Source organism: Heterodontus francisci, chromosome 37, assembly GCF_036365525.1.
Source record: "Heterodontus francisci isolate sHetFra1 chromosome 37, sHetFra1.hap1, whole genome shotgun sequence".
NCBI lineage: Eukaryota > Metazoa > Chordata > Chondrichthyes > Heterodontiformes > Heterodontidae > Heterodontus > Heterodontus francisci.
The window spans coordinates 23,806,155-23,821,938 of NC_090407.1; the positions used below are offsets into that span (position 1 = coordinate 23,806,155).

The following is a 15,784-nucleotide window of genomic DNA, read 5'->3' on the forward strand; positions in this document are numbered from 1 at the left end:
GCAGCTTACCACCACCTTCTCAAGGGCAATTAGAAATGGGCCCTTGCCAGTGATGCCCACATCCTGTGAATGAATAAAAAAAAGTAAGTATATCAAAAGTCAATTTTTTCTGCCTTCCCACTCACATTGGGCACCAGACAGATGTAGTGTTCCAAGGTGTATTGTGTCTGTGAAGGTCTCAGATTGCCGAAATTTCCTGTCCCAGGCTACTAGCATGGCCCAGTCACACCCTATGCAGGCCCACAACCTGGCAGGGCTTTGCATTGGGAACCAGAGGTGGAAACAGGATGCAGCTTCAGGTCTGAGATCCCTGCAGCCCCAATGCTGGTTGCTGGCCTCAGGGTCTTCTGGTTGCTGCTCTGCAAAAGATTTGGCTGGACAGGCGGAAGAACATTTCTTCTGCCCCTGTCCTCTTTGAGTGGCTACCAGTCCCACCAGGCCAGACTGTAGGCTCACTTGGAAAACATTCTGGGGCAAGCTAGTGAGACAGAGATCTGACATAATGGATCTGACATAACGGATCTCCATCTTATTTGTCTCTCCGCAGCATTGGCTGTTTGAACTTGATAATTGGTGGTTTCATTCCTCCTTGCAAATTGGTGATTGGCACATTTACTACATAAGAAGCATAAAAAATAGGTGCACAAGTAGGTCATTAGGCCCCTCGATCTGGCTCCCCAGTTCAATAAGATCATGGCTGATCTTCTACCTCAACTCCACTTTCCCAATCTATTCCCATATCCCTTGATTCCCTTAGTATCCAAAAATCTATCAATGTCATTCTTGAATATATTCATCAACTGAGCATTCACAGCCCTCTGGGGTAGAGAATTCCAAAGCCTCACAACCCCTTGAGTGAAGAAATTCCTCCTCATCTCAGTCCTAAATGGCCGACCCCTTATTCATGAGACTGTGAACCCTAGTTCTAGGCTCTCCAGCCAGGGGAAACAGCCTCTCACCATCTACCCTACATGTTCAGTTATTCATTTGTTGCTATTGCAAGATTATGAAATTTGAAAGAGACTTGCACAAGGGCAGGATTGACACCCGAAATGTGGCACTGGGAGTGTGATAGCTCTGTGACTGTTGGATAAAACACAGGTTAAATGAGCCCTTTTCATACATAATGAAAAAATATATTGTGGTCTCTAATATACAAAGTTATCAACACATGTGAAAGTATCAGGCATAGTTTATCATCCTTAGGATTATAATGAAGGTGGAAAGTACCAGCCAGTTAATAGAAAATACATTAGATTAAACCACTACACTAATCAACTTCTCAATATTTCCTCAAATTTGTTCTTTTTAAACCTTTAATTATGTGTTAACTCTTCCTGCGATGTACATAGGTTATTTCTGACACTATCCAGCACTATCTATATCACCAAACCAGGAATTACCTTTACTGAGCTAGGAAGTACCCTACTGCTTTATTCATTCTCGGGATATGGGCATTGCTAGCAAGGCCAGCATTTATTAACCATCCCCAGATGCTCCTGGGAAGGTGGTGGTGAGCTGTTTTCTTAAACCACTGCAGCCCATGTGGTGAAGGTACTCCCCCAGTTGGGCATACCAGGATTTTGACCCAGCAACGATGAAGGAACCACAGTATGTGTCAAAATTGTGTGACTTGCAGGGGAATCTGGCAGTGATGATGTTCCGATGCACTTGTTGCCCTTGTCCTTGTAGATAATGGAGGTCATAGATTTGGCAGAAGCTTTGGCAAGTTCCTGCAGTGCATGTTATGGGGAGTACATACCACAACCACGTTGCTTAAGTTGGTGAATGGGCTGCCAGTCAAGTAACTGCTTTGTCTTAGATGATACCAAGCTTCTTTAGTGTTGCTGCAGTTGCACCCATCCAGACAAGTGCAATATACTGCATCACACTCCTGACTTGTGCCTTATAGATGGAGAGGTTTTGGGAAGTCAGGAGGTGAGCCATTTGCTGCAGAATGCCCAGCCACTGAGGAGCTAAGGTATTTATGTGACTAATCCAGTTCAGTTTCTTTTGAATAGTGATCCCCGTCCCCCTCCCACCACCCCCCCCACCATGATATTGATGGTGGGGGATTCAGTGAAGGTAATGCCATTGAATGTGAAGGAGAGGCGTTAGAATCGGTCTTGTTGGAGATGGTCATTGCCTGCCATTTGTGTGGCCTGGAGATTATTTGCCACTTATCACCTGAATGTTAGTCAGGTCTTGCTGCAGGCCAGCATGGATGCTTCAATATCTAAGGAATTGAAAATGGAGCTGAACATTGTGCAATCATCAGCGAACGTCCCTACTTCTGACCTTATGTTGCAGAGAAGGTCAATGATGAAGCAGCTGAAGATGGTTGGGCCGAGAGCACTGCACTGAGGAACTCCTGAAACAAGTCCCGGGACTGAAATTACTGGCCTCCAAAACTGGTATGACTCCAGCCAGTGAGTGTTTCCGCCCATTCCCTCCCTCCATAATACTCACTGAGTTCAGTTTTACTTGGGCTCCTTGATGTCACACTCAGTCAAATTCTGCCTCGATGGCAATGGCAGTCACTCTCACTTCACCTCTGGAATTCAGCTCTTTTGTTTATGTTTGGACCAAGGCAGTAGTGAAGTCTGGAGCTGAGTGATCCTGGTGGAACTCGAATTGAACATCAGTGAACAGGTTATTGGTGAGTACGTATGGCTTAATAGCAGTATGAGCTACTGAATCAAGCTATGCATTCAAAGAGTTGCTTGTTCCGGTTTGCTTTCTGCATCATTTTTCCAGTCACATACTACTCTATTTTATGACCCGTGGAAGCTTTAAAAAATAATAGAGAACTCAGTAACCAAAGCCCTTTGCCTTTAGCAGTCTGGCTCTGAATTCTGATTAAGTATTACTAATATTAATGAGGACAAAGGCTCCACACCTTTTGCACCGTTTCTGATTAACTTCAGAGCAGTGTGCTTTGTAACAATCAGAATCCTAAAAGAAGGGAAAAAGCACATTTGAACTATTTATTAATTTGCTGATAGATCATTAAAGTACCTTAAACTGCAATGAAAACATTATCCATTGGGGCATTGGTTGGGACAAGTCCTTGTTGCCAAGGAATACAGAGGAGTTGTGCCCTTGGCAGCAGACCATTGGTGTGTGCTCTTAAAATTTGGAGCAAAGAAACTCCTACAGGCACAAAGCCACTGGAAGTGTTTGAAGTGACATTTTAATGAGATTAGGCAGTGCTGGGAATTTCCTTACAGCTGTTCCTGCTTTTCCACTAAAAGAGGGGCAAAGGGAAAGCACGAGAATAGGTTAGTGGCTAACATCAAAAGGAAACACAAAAATATTTTACAGGCACATAAATAGTAAAAAGGGAGTCAAAAGAAGGGTAAGACCAATTAGGGACCAAAACAGAGATATTCTTGTGGAGGCGGAGGGCATGGCTGAGGTAATAAATGAATACTTTGTATCTGTCTTCCCTATAGCTGCTAACACTGCAATAATGGAAGAGGCAATAGCAATATTGGATAGAATAATAATAGATAAAGAGGTTGCACTTAAAAGGATGGCAGCACTCAAAGTAGAAGAGCCACTGGTCCGGATTGGATGCATCCTAGGTTACTGAGGGAAAGAAGGATGGAAATTGCGGAGGCTCTGACCACAATCTTCCGACCCTCTTTGGATCTGGATGGTGCCAAAGAACTGAAAGAGTGCAAATGTTACACTCCTGTTTACAAACAGGGAGGTGGATAAACCCAGCAAGTACAGATCAGTCATCCTAACTTCAGTGATGGGAAAACATTTAGCAACAATAAGCTGGGCCGAAATGAATTGATATTTGGAAAAGTATGGGTTAAAAAATGAAGTCAGCATGGATTTGTTAAAACAAATTGTGTTTGACTAACTTGATTGAGTTCTTTGATGAAATAACACAAACAGTTAATGAGGGTACTGCAGTTGATGTTGTGCATTTGAACTTTCAAAAGATGTTTGAACGTACCACATGATAGACTTGTTCGAAAAATTAAAGCCCAGGGATTAAAGGGACAGAGTCAGTATGGCTATGAATTTGGCTAAAGGACAGAAAGCAGAGATTAGTGGTAAATGGTTATTTTCCAGATTAAAGGGTAGTATTCAACCAGGGGTCAATATTAGGACCACTGCTCTTTTTGATATGTATTAATGAACTGGGCTTTGGTATACAGGGCATAATTTCAAAGTTTGCAGATGGCACTAAAGTCAGAAATGTAGTAAACAATGAGACGGATAGTAACAGACTTCAGGGAGGCATAGACAGACAGGATCTGAGCTAGGGCAGGGAGAAACTTGGGGAAAGGTTGGCTTGGTGGGCAAGGAGAAGGGATGGATGTGGTAGAGGCAGTTGAATGGATGATCCCAGTCTTAGACACAAAGAGCTCCTCACCAATTGTTGGAGGTGAGGGTGGAGGGGACAGGGGAGAGGTTTAAGCAGACGGTTGTTTGTGGAGAAAAGAAGCTTCTTGAGTGTTAGCTAAGCTTCTGGAGTGTTGTTGTGGCTGCATCCATCCAGGCAAGTGGAGAGTGTTTCATCACACTCCTTATAGGTGGTTGAAAGGCTTTTGAGAGACAACAGGTGAGCCACTCACTGCAGAAAATCCAGCCTCAGGTGTATTTAGAGCCATGGCATTTATCTGGCTTGTACCATTCACTTTCTGATCAATAATGACCCGTAGGATGTTGAAGTTGACAATAATTCCATTGCATGTCAAAGAGGAGGTAGTTAGACTATCCCTTGTTGGAGATGGTCATTACCTGGCACTTGTGTGATGTGAAGCTTACTTGCCACTGCAGCTGAAGCCTGAATGTTGCCCAGATCTTGCTACATACAGGCAAGTGCTGCTTCATAATCTGAGGAGTTGCAAATGGAACTGAACACCGTGCAATCATCAGCAAACATCCCCATTTCTGACCTTATAATGCAGAGAAGTTCATTGTTCTAACAGCTGAAGATAGATAGGCCTAGGACCCTTGACGTGATGTCCTGGAGCTGAGATGATTGGCCTCCAACAGCCACAATCATCTTCCTTTGTGCTCGGTATGACTCAGCCAGTGGGGAGTTTCCCCCCTATTTCCCATTATCTTCAGTTTTACTAGGGCTGCTTGATATCACACTCAATAGAATGCTGCTTTGATATCAAGGGCAGCCACTTGACATCTGACATCTCTATTTACCCACAGAAACCTGATGGTAGGCAATTAAAATGGCTGGATATACTTAAGCACACTGATTCCACTGCCCTTAATGCAAATTCCAATATGAACAGGTGAAAGGACACCCACAAAGAAGGTTGCAGGGTCTTACATTAAATATGCAGATCAGGCTCCAATGACGTAATTGGGAGTGGACTATATTTTAACCAAGGCTTGCGTGGAAAGCCATGTGGTTTCCCCACCAGACCAACTTGCTAGCAAGAGGAGCCGGGGCCAGAAGAAGCCTAAAGGGGTCATTTTTTTTTTATTTCCTTGTGGGTCAGGAGGCGCAGGACTGCTCCTCTTGGCCCCACAAGAAAACCTTGGGCTTCCCCTGCCCCAGGCTTCCCTCCCCCACCCCCTCCCAACCCTTCTCCCAACCTCTTAACTGAGTGCCAGGGCTATTCCTTCAGGCACCTGGCACTTCTCCTTCCACCCAAAATCCCATTCCCTCCTGCCAGCCAGCTACCACCACCCAGCGGGTTTGGGCAGGAGATGGATGAGGCCCATGTAGATGAGTTAAAATCTCCTGGCCCTCATGCTGCATGGTCAGATGGTTTGCCTTCTGCCTCGGATCCCCCCTGCATAACTCCCAGCCAGGAGTTAAAATTGGGGCCATACAATTTTACAGCAGAGGAGGAAGTTGTTTGGCACATCATGCGAGTGACTGCCCTTGACATCAAAGTAGCATTTGACCGAGTATGGCATCAAAGAGCCCCAAGAAAAATTGCAGTCAATGGGAATCAGGGAGAAATCTCCCCACTGGTTGGAGTCATACCTAGCAGCAAAGAAGATCGTTGTGGTTGTTGGAACCAATCATCTCAGCCCCAGGACACCGCTGCAGGAGTTCCTCAGAGTAGTGTCCTAGGCCCAACCCATCTTCAGCTGCTTCATAAATGACCTTCCCTCAATCATAAGGTCAGAAGTGGGGATGTTTGCTGATGATTGCACAGTGTTCAATACCATTCATTACTCCTCAGATACTTAAGCAATCTATGCTCGCATGCAGCAAGACCGGGACAAAATTCAGACTTGCGTTGATAAGTGGCAAGTAATATTTGCACCACAACAAATGCCAGGCAATGACCATCTCCGACAAGAGAGAATCTAACCATCTCTCCTTGATGTTCAACGGCATTACCATCGTTGAATCCTCCACTATCAACATCCTGGGGATTACCATTGACCAGAAACTTAACTGGAGCAGCCATATAAATGTGTGGCTATAAGAGCAGGTCAGAGACTGGTAATTCTGTGGTGAGTAATTCACCTCCTGACTCCCCGAAGTCTGTCCACCATCTACAAAGCACAAGTCAGGAGTGTGTACTCTCCATTGATTGGATGAGTGCATCTGCAACAACACTCAAAAAGCTCAACACCATTCAATACAAAGCAGCCCACTTGATCAGCACCCCATCCACCACCTTAAACATTCACTCCCTCCACCACTGACGCACAGTGGCAGCAGTGTGTACCATCTACAAGATGCACTGCAGCAACTCTTTGACAGCGCCTTCCAAACCCACGACCTCTATCATCTAGAAGGACAAGGGCAGCAGATGCATGGGAACACCACCACCTGCAAGTTCTCCTCCAAGCCACACACCATCCTGACTTGGAACTATATTGCCATTCCTTCAATGTCGCTGGGTCAAAATCCTGGAACTCCCTTCATAACAGCACTGTGGGTGTACCTACCCCACATAACTGCAGTGGTTCAAGAAGGCAGCTCACCACCTTTTACCATTGTTTCTGGTGGAAGATTCCATATCCTAACAATTCCCTGAGTAAAAAACACTTTCCCTGACATTTCTCTTCATACCTCTGGTGATTATTTTAAATGTATTCTCTCCAGTAGCTGGCTCACTGACATCAGATTAAAGCATAGGTCAAGTGGAATCGATTGAAACCTGTCATCCATCTTTGCGTAAGCTATTTCAACCTCAATTGCAAAAGATTTCTTAAATATACAGACCCATGAAAGGAATAGCCTTTCATGGCCTAATACTGGGGTTGAAATTGCAATGGCCACTCTGTAGCAACAAAACAAGTGAGTCATGAAGATCTCCGGTAGTCCAAGCAAGTTCTCTGGTCAATATTTCTTCTGAAATGACAAGATGCATTGTGATCAGTTTCCTGACCGTGCACATTGGTTTGTGATGGGGGTCCTTTATTGATGTCCCAGGCTTGGGAGGATTCAGATTTTACAACTGGTACGAGCTGAATTGCTGCATCCTTGTTGTTTACGAATATCTATTGAGCCATTTTTGAAAATTATGCCAATTGCCTTGAGGGCAATTTGTTACAGTGCAAATACAAATTTACAAGTTGGATTGTTTGTCAGCACTTTGGTGCTTCATTCAGGGCACCCAACCATTCAGCAAGTGCCAGCTCCGAAATGCCTGGGTTGACTTTTCACTGTGAAAATGTGATCTGGCGAACACTTTCAGTTCTCACCAAGTCTTTTTTTGGCAGATTCGACACGTTGTTAAGAGAGACTCACTGTAACTGGAATGAATGTGAGTGGCATAGGTACAAATAATGGACGTGTTTATCCACACTCTACTCTATCTGCTTTTAAATGACTTTCAACTCTGTGTGAGGAACACAGCAGTATTGTTCACTAAAAAGCCAGAGGATAGTTTTTCCTGAGTGATGTGAAGTAATATGTTTCTGGATACTGAGGACTGAGCTTGTTGCCAGTTTAATGAGTGCAAGGAATCTTTTCAGCACAGAACCATGCTGCAGTTAGCAGCATAATAAACGTTCCACTGTCATTATGACTTTTACTGTACACCCAATAATAACTCTATTTTGTCAGCAGAGTTTAACTACTTCTAAAGCACCACATCACACAAATGAAAACAGGCCCTAAGCTGAACAAAGAAATTCTGTTACTTCATCTATAAAAAATGCATTGCCTCATATTGATGGAAATGTAACCTTTATTCTGATAGAGTGGAGTCCTGCCAACTGGGTATGTTCTTTGTAATGGTGTCTTTTCCATTGTTAGAATATTAGGAAAATGTTTGGCATCATTTAGAGGAGATATCACTGCAGCCAGAACACACACTCTGAATATAAACGCTTTGCATTGTCAGGCATAACAAGCAAGGCAAAGAAAGTTCAAGTAGAAAGTAAGCAAACTGCAAGCCATGAATATGTTAATGTTAAATGGCATCGCTATTTAGTCTGAAGACGATACAAGTTTTATATCAGGAATGGGATCCAGAATCAAAGCATCAAGGTAACAGGGCTCCCATTGGTCTATCTACAATAACATAATTGTTAGCTATTGCATAGAATGGGATGCTAATTTGGCAGTCAGTGGGATGACAGCTTGCAGTTTATTTTCCAGTGAATTAAGCAAGCATATAATAAATTAATACACAATGAATAACACACCAATTATTGTGCATCAGAGACAATTAGACTCAGCCAACAACTCATTTACCATAATAAATCCTAGTACATCGTCTTTTGATTTCTGCCACAAACTCTGTTCCCTCGCCACTGACACCATCGCTCTCTGAACAACTGTCTGAGGCTGTTTGCAACCTTGGTGTCATATTTGCTGCTGGTTTGAGCTTCTGACTACATATCCGCACTTTCATTACGACTGCCTTTTTTCCATCTTTGTAACATTGCTCAATTCCATCCCTGCCTCAGCTCATCTGCTGCTGAAACCCTCATCCAAACCTTTGTTATTTCTAGACTTGACTATTCCGATGCTCTCCTGGCTGGCTTCCCATCTCCCACCATCCATAAATTTGAGCACATCGAAAACTCTACCACCTATATCCAAACTCGCACCAAGTCCCGTTCACCCATCGCCCCTGTGCTCGCTGACCTACATTAGCTCCCGGTTAAGCAATGGCTCAAATTTTTAATATTCTAATCATTGTTTTCAAATCCCTCAATGATCTCGCTCCCCTTTTCTCTGTAACATTCTCCAGCCTTACAATCCTGAGATACCTACAATCCTCCAATTCTAGCCTCTTGTATATCCCTGATTTTAATTGCTCCACTATTGGTGGCCGTGCCTTCAGCTTTCTAGGCCCTAAGCTCTGGAATTTACTCCCTAAATTTCTCTGCCTCTCTACCTCTCTTTCCTCTTTTAAGATGCACTTAAAACCTATCTCTTTAACCTAGCTTTTGGTCAACTGCCCTAATATCTCCCTATGTGGCTCAGTGTCCCATTTTGTTGGCTAACTCTTCTGTAAAGTGCCTCGGGGTGATTTACTACATCGAAATAAATGCAAGTTGTTATAATCTGACACTTACAGAGATATGTTCAATCATGAAGATAGTATTACAGAAAGGTTAAAAAGGCCTAAAAATCTATAATAATGCAATATTTTTTCCAAGTGATGCAAAATATGAAAGGTAATTGAAACTCCATTGGTACAAATAGGAATTGCTGGGCAGAAATGTATGGAGATGGAGTGAGTTCATTCCCAGTGAGCAGAGACTACTGTACTTGCCGCAAATATCTTGGATATGTACTCGTAGCGCCATAACCTGCAGGGCTATGGACCAAGAGCTGGAAGGTGGGATTTTCAGCCATCACAGACACTATGGGCCGAAAGGCTTCCCTCTATGTCGTAAATTCTTCTATGTTTTTCTATATAAAAGGGGAACATGGACAATAACATTATGATAAGAGACCTAGGGCTGGATATTTGCAGTATACTACTATGAATCCATAAACTGAAATTAGTTATGATAATGTAGAATTATCTGAGTTATAATCTCGGAGTGATAGTCTGGTTTCAGAGTATTCAAAGCATAGCTTCAGGGTGTGAAGGGCAAACTCAGAAGAGACACCAAGAAGCATTTCTTCTGAAAAAGATTACTAGTTACAGTGCATCACCAAGAAGGATAGAGCATTAAAACTGGAAGATGTTATACATTTCAGGAGGACAATTGATATATTTTTGGCGGACAGAGCTATTGAAGGGTATGATCGATACGGTGGGGTAAGAAGCCTGTTACCTTTGGAACGAGCCCCATGGGTGGAAATGACCCTTTCCTCTGTTTCTAAGGATAATGGGAAAATTGGGATAGAGAGGAGAGGGAAGAAATTTCCTGAAATTGGCCTCTGTTTTCTTTTCTCTGCTTCGGTTATGCTCTCCCCACTCCGGCCCCCAGCAGCTAGCATTTCCAGAGGTGAGGAGGGATGGGGGATGCAGTGGTCCATGAGATTGCAGCATCTGAAGGGAATGGATAGGTCAGATGACCTTGTCTTATCTTACTTTTTGTATGGTCCTGGTTGAGACGAGAACACTGGACTTATTTAAGAAACAGGTCAATGCTGTACGGGGAAGATTGTTCAATTTGGAAATCTGGAAGAATAAGATAAAATGGGCCAAAGGGCTTTCTTCATTGCAACCGAGCTTGTGAACTTTCAGCAAATCATTTGCAGTTTATCTTCATTTCCAGCCTGTATAGCAACACAGGGAATAAACCTACAACTGTCAGACATCCAAAAATAAATTAGATCTATTATTCCAATCTACTGCAGCAATGTTGTCATTCATATAGACTAATAAATGCTAATAAATGCAAATGAATACTAATAAATACTGCGGGATGGTGGAGTACAGAGTCACAGAGACAGATCATCATGTTGTCCCTTCTCTGTATCCGCTTGTGGTGCGGGAGCTGTAAGCTGTACTGAGATTGATGTTTGAGTGCTGGTTTGGCCTCTGAGTCACAATATCATGGGTTCAGGCTGCACTGCAGGATTTTGAGCAGATAATCTAGGCCAACTCTTCAGCAAAGCTCCCTCTACTCTGGCCAACAAAATATCTTTAATCTGCCCTCAAAACAGCACCCACCACTCCACGAGGGCAAATGTTTAATTTCACGGTCACACTGAATGATAGAGCAAATTTGTATTCTCTTTATTCCTCAATATTTCTCTCTTTCCTCCTCTCCTGCTGGTATTAGCATGTTGACTGGTCTCTAGTATCCCCTCAATTGGCTGATCTTCATATGTGAATATAGACTGTGGGTGTTAACAATAGGGGGCATCACAGTCGTGCCTAACCCTGTTTCCATTGAATGCCCACACATGCTCATTTTCAGCAGGGATAATTGGATTGTGATTGAAAGCAGGAACCCTGGAGCTTTAAATTCTAATTTTGTTGTCTTCATGGAGATTCTGAGCTGATAAATGTGCTTCACACTCATTATTAACGTGTGAGCTTTTTGATGTTTGTGTTATTTTGAAGTTGTATTTGCTGTCAGCGTGACATCCTCCAACCCAAATATATTATCAGCACAATCCCTTTTCAGTCTCTACTGACACATTAGAACTTGATGTTCTGGAGCTACGAGGTTTTCGTTGTCCCGTGTATAATTTATATTTGGATAAGTCTATCCTTCCCTTTGTCTTGATGATCTGAATGTTGATGCTAAGAATTGAAGTCATTTTGAGAATAGTGAATGCCATTTTGCATCTGTTCAGCAAACTGTACGGAACATGTCAATGCCAAATACTGTAAGACGTGGGAAAATATATTCATGACCTATTCAGATTAGTGGTCACATTCTCTGAAACATTTCATTATTGTTAAGCATGAGAAATCTTCAGCCATCAAAGAGATGAAACCAGAATCAACTTAGAAACCAGTCTGAGAATCACATAGTGAACTATTATCATCAAGTGAACCGTTACCATACGAACATACAAATTAGGAGCAGGAGTAGGCCACTCAGCCCCTCAAGCCTGCTCCGCCATTCAATAAAATCATGGCTGATCTGATTGTAACCTCGACTCTACATTCACACCTACCGCTGATAACCTTCCACCCCCTTGCTTATCAAGAATCTATCTATCTCTGCCTTAAAAATATTTAAAGATGCTGCTTCCACTGCCTTTTCAGGAAGCGAATTCCAAAGACCCTTTGAGAGAAATAATTTCTCCTCATCTCTGTCTTAAATGGGCGACCCCTTATTTTGAAACAGTGACCCCTAGTTCTAGATTCTCCCACAAGGGGAAACATCCTTTCCACATCCACCCTGTCAAGACCTTTCAGGATCTTATATGTTTCAATCAAATCACCTCTTACTCTTCTAAACTCCAACTAGCCAGTCCAACCTTTCCGCAAAAGGCAACCCACCCATTCCAGGTATTAGTCTAATAAACCTTCTCTGAACTGCTTTCAACACATTTACATCCTTCCTTAAATAAGGAGACCAATACTGTACACAAGACTCCAGATGTGGTCTCACCAATGCCCTGTATAACTGAAGCATAACCTCCCTACTTTTGTATTCAATTCCCCTCACAATAAATGATAACATTCTATTAGCTTTCCTAATTACTTGCTGAACCTGCATACCAACCTTTTGCGCTTCATGCACTAGAATACCCAGATCTGTCTGCATCTCAGAGCTCTGCAATCTCTCACCATTCAGATAATATGCTTCTTTTTTATTTTTCCTACTAAAATGGAGAATTTCACATTTTCCCATATTATACACCATTTGCCAGATCATTGCCCACTCACAACCTATCTATGTCCTTTGGTTGCCTCCTTATGCTCTCTTCACAACTTACTTTCCTACCTATCTCTGTGTCATAGCAAATTTAGCAACCATACCTTTGGTCCCTTCATCCAAGTCATTTATATGAATTGTAAAAGGTTGAGGCCCCAGCACAGATCCCTGTGGCACACCACTCATTACATCTTGCCAAACAGAAAATGATCTATTTATGCATACTCTCTGTTTCCTGTTAGCTAGCCAATCTTCTATCCATGCCAACATGTTACCCCCTACACCATGTGCTTTCATTTCCCACAATAACCTTTGATGTAACACCTTATGGGTGCCTTCTGGGAATCTAAGAACAGTGCATCTACCGGTTCCCCTTTATCCACAGTACATGTTACTTGTTCAAAGAACTCCAATAAATTGGTTAAACATGATTTCCCTTTCATAAAACCATATTGACTCTCCCTGATTACCTTGAATTTTTCTAGGTACCCTGCTATAAAGTCTTTAATAATTACTTCTAACATTTTCTCTAAGACAGATGGTAAGCTAATTGGCCTGTAGTTTCCTGCTTTCTGTCTTCCTCCCTTTTTGAATAAAGGAATTACATTGGCTATTTTCCAATCTAATGGAACCTTCCCTGAATCTAGGGAATTTTGGAAAATTAAAACCAACACATCAACTATCTCACTAGCCACTTCTTTTAGGACCCTAGGATCCATCAGGACCTGGGGACCTGTCAGCCCGCAGCTCCAACAATTTGCTCAGTACCACTTCCCTGGTGATTGTAATTTTCTTGAGTTCCTCCCTCCCTTCCATTTCCTGATTTACATCTATTTCTGGGATGTTACTTGTATCCTCAGTGGTGAAGACTGATGCAAAATACCTATTCAATTCATCTGCCATCTTTTTATTTTATCTTATTAATTCCTCAGACACACTTTCTAAAGGACCAATGCTCACTTTGTTAACTCTTTTCTTTTTTAAAATATCTATAGAAGCTCTTAGTATCTTTTTATATTTCTAGCTAGCTTTCTCTCGTACTCTAATTTTACCTTCCTTATCAATCTTTTAGTCATATTTTGCTGTTTTTTATATTCTGTCCAATCTACTGACCTGCCGCCTATCTTTGCACAATTTTATGCTTTTCCTTTAAGTTTGATACTATCTTTAACTTTTTTAGTTAACCATGGATGGTGGGGCCGCCCCTTGGAATTTTTCTTTCTCGTTGGAATGTATCCATTCTGTGTATTCTGAAATATCCCCTTAAATGTCTGCCACTGCATCTCTATTGACCTATCCCTTAACCTAATTTGCCAGTTCACTTTAGCTAGTTCTGCTTTCATGTCCTCATAATTGCCCTTATTTAAGTTTAAAATACTAGTCTTGGACCCACTCTTCTCTCCCTCAAACTGAATGTAAAATTCAATCATATTATGATTGCTGTTACCTAGGGGCACCTTCACTATGAGGTCATCAGTTAATTCTATCTCGTTGCACAATACCGAGTCTAGTATAGCCTGCTCTCTATACTCCAGAACATGATGTTCTAAGAAACTATCCTGAAAACATTCTATGAACTCCTCATCTAGGCTACCTTTGCCCATCTGATTTTTCCAGTTTATATGTGGATTAAAATCCCCCATGATTATCACCGTACCTTTCTGACAAGCTCCCATTATTTCTTCCTTTATACCTGTCCTACTATGTAGTTACTGTTAGGCGGCCTGCACAGCGTTCCCATGACTGACTTCTTGCCTTTATCACGTCTCATCTCTACCCAAACGCTTCTACATCCTGGTTTTCTGAACTTAGGTCATCCCTCTCTAATGTGCTAATGCCATCATTAATTCACAGAGCCACTCGTCCACCTTTTCCTAGCTTGCTGTCCTTCCTAAATGTCATGTACCCATAAATATTCAGGTCCCAATCTATGTCATCCCGCAGCCATGTCTCTGTAATGGCCATCAGATCGTACTTATTTATTTCTATTTTTGCTATCAATTCATCTGTTTTGTTTTGAATGCTACATGCATTCAGATATAGAATCTTTAGTTTTGTCCTTTCATTATTTTTGTAACGCTTAGCCTTGACTGCTGATTTACTCTTATATTTGTACTCTCTATCCCTTCCTGTCATGGTCTGTTTATCATTTCCCATATTAATACCTTTCTTTCTTGCCTTGTCTCTACTCTTTGATTTACCACATCTTTCCAAATCTGATCCCTGCCCCCACTATTTAGTTTAAAACCCTCTCTACTTCCCTAGTTATGTGGCTCGCTAGAAAACCAACCCCAGTCCAGTTCAGGTGTAAACCGTCCCAAGGGTACAGCCCCCATTTTCCCCAGTACTGGTGCCAGTGCCCCACAAACTGGAACTTACTTCTACCACACTAGTCTTTGAGCCACGCATTAATTTGTCTAATATTATTTGCCCTATGCCAATTTGCATGTGGCTCAGGTAATAATTACCTTTGAGGTTCTGCTTCTTAAAATGGTGCCTCGCTCATTACACTCAATATGCAGAACCTCCTTTCTTGACCTGCCTATGTCATTGGTACCTACATGGACTATGATGACTGGATCTTACCCCTCCCACTGTAAGTTCCTCTCCAGCCCTGAGCAGATGTCCCGAACTCTGGCACCAGGCAGGGAACACAGCCTTCTGGACTTTCGCTCTTTGCGGCTGAGAACAGTGTCAATTTGCCTCACTATACTTTCGCCTACTACCACTACATTCCTTTTTGCTCTCCCCACTTGAATGGCTTCCTATACCACAGTGCCATGGTCAGTAGCTCATCCATCCTGCAGCCCCCACTCTCATCCAAACAAGCTGAAAGAACCTCAAACCTGTTGGACAATTGCAAAGGCTGAGACTCCTGCACTCCTGCTCTCTGGGTCCCCTTACCTGCCTCAGCTGCAGCCACACTCTCCTGTCCCTGACCACTGACCAAATCAGAAGACCCTATCCTAAGGGGTGTGACCACCTCCTGGTACAAAGTGTCCAGGTAACTTTCCCCCTCCCTGATGTGTTGGGTTGTCTGCAGCTTGGCATACAGCTCAATGACTCTGAGCCGAAGTTC

General features: G+C 42.6%; 1 protein-coding gene across 1 annotated transcript in view; it reads left to right on the forward strand.

The window, feature by feature from the left end:
• The window catches only part of LOC137351908 (transmembrane protein 88), a 48,285-nt gene that overhangs the window by 29,292 nt on the left and 3,209 nt on the right, over positions 1-15,784 (forward strand). The window lies entirely within an intron of this gene.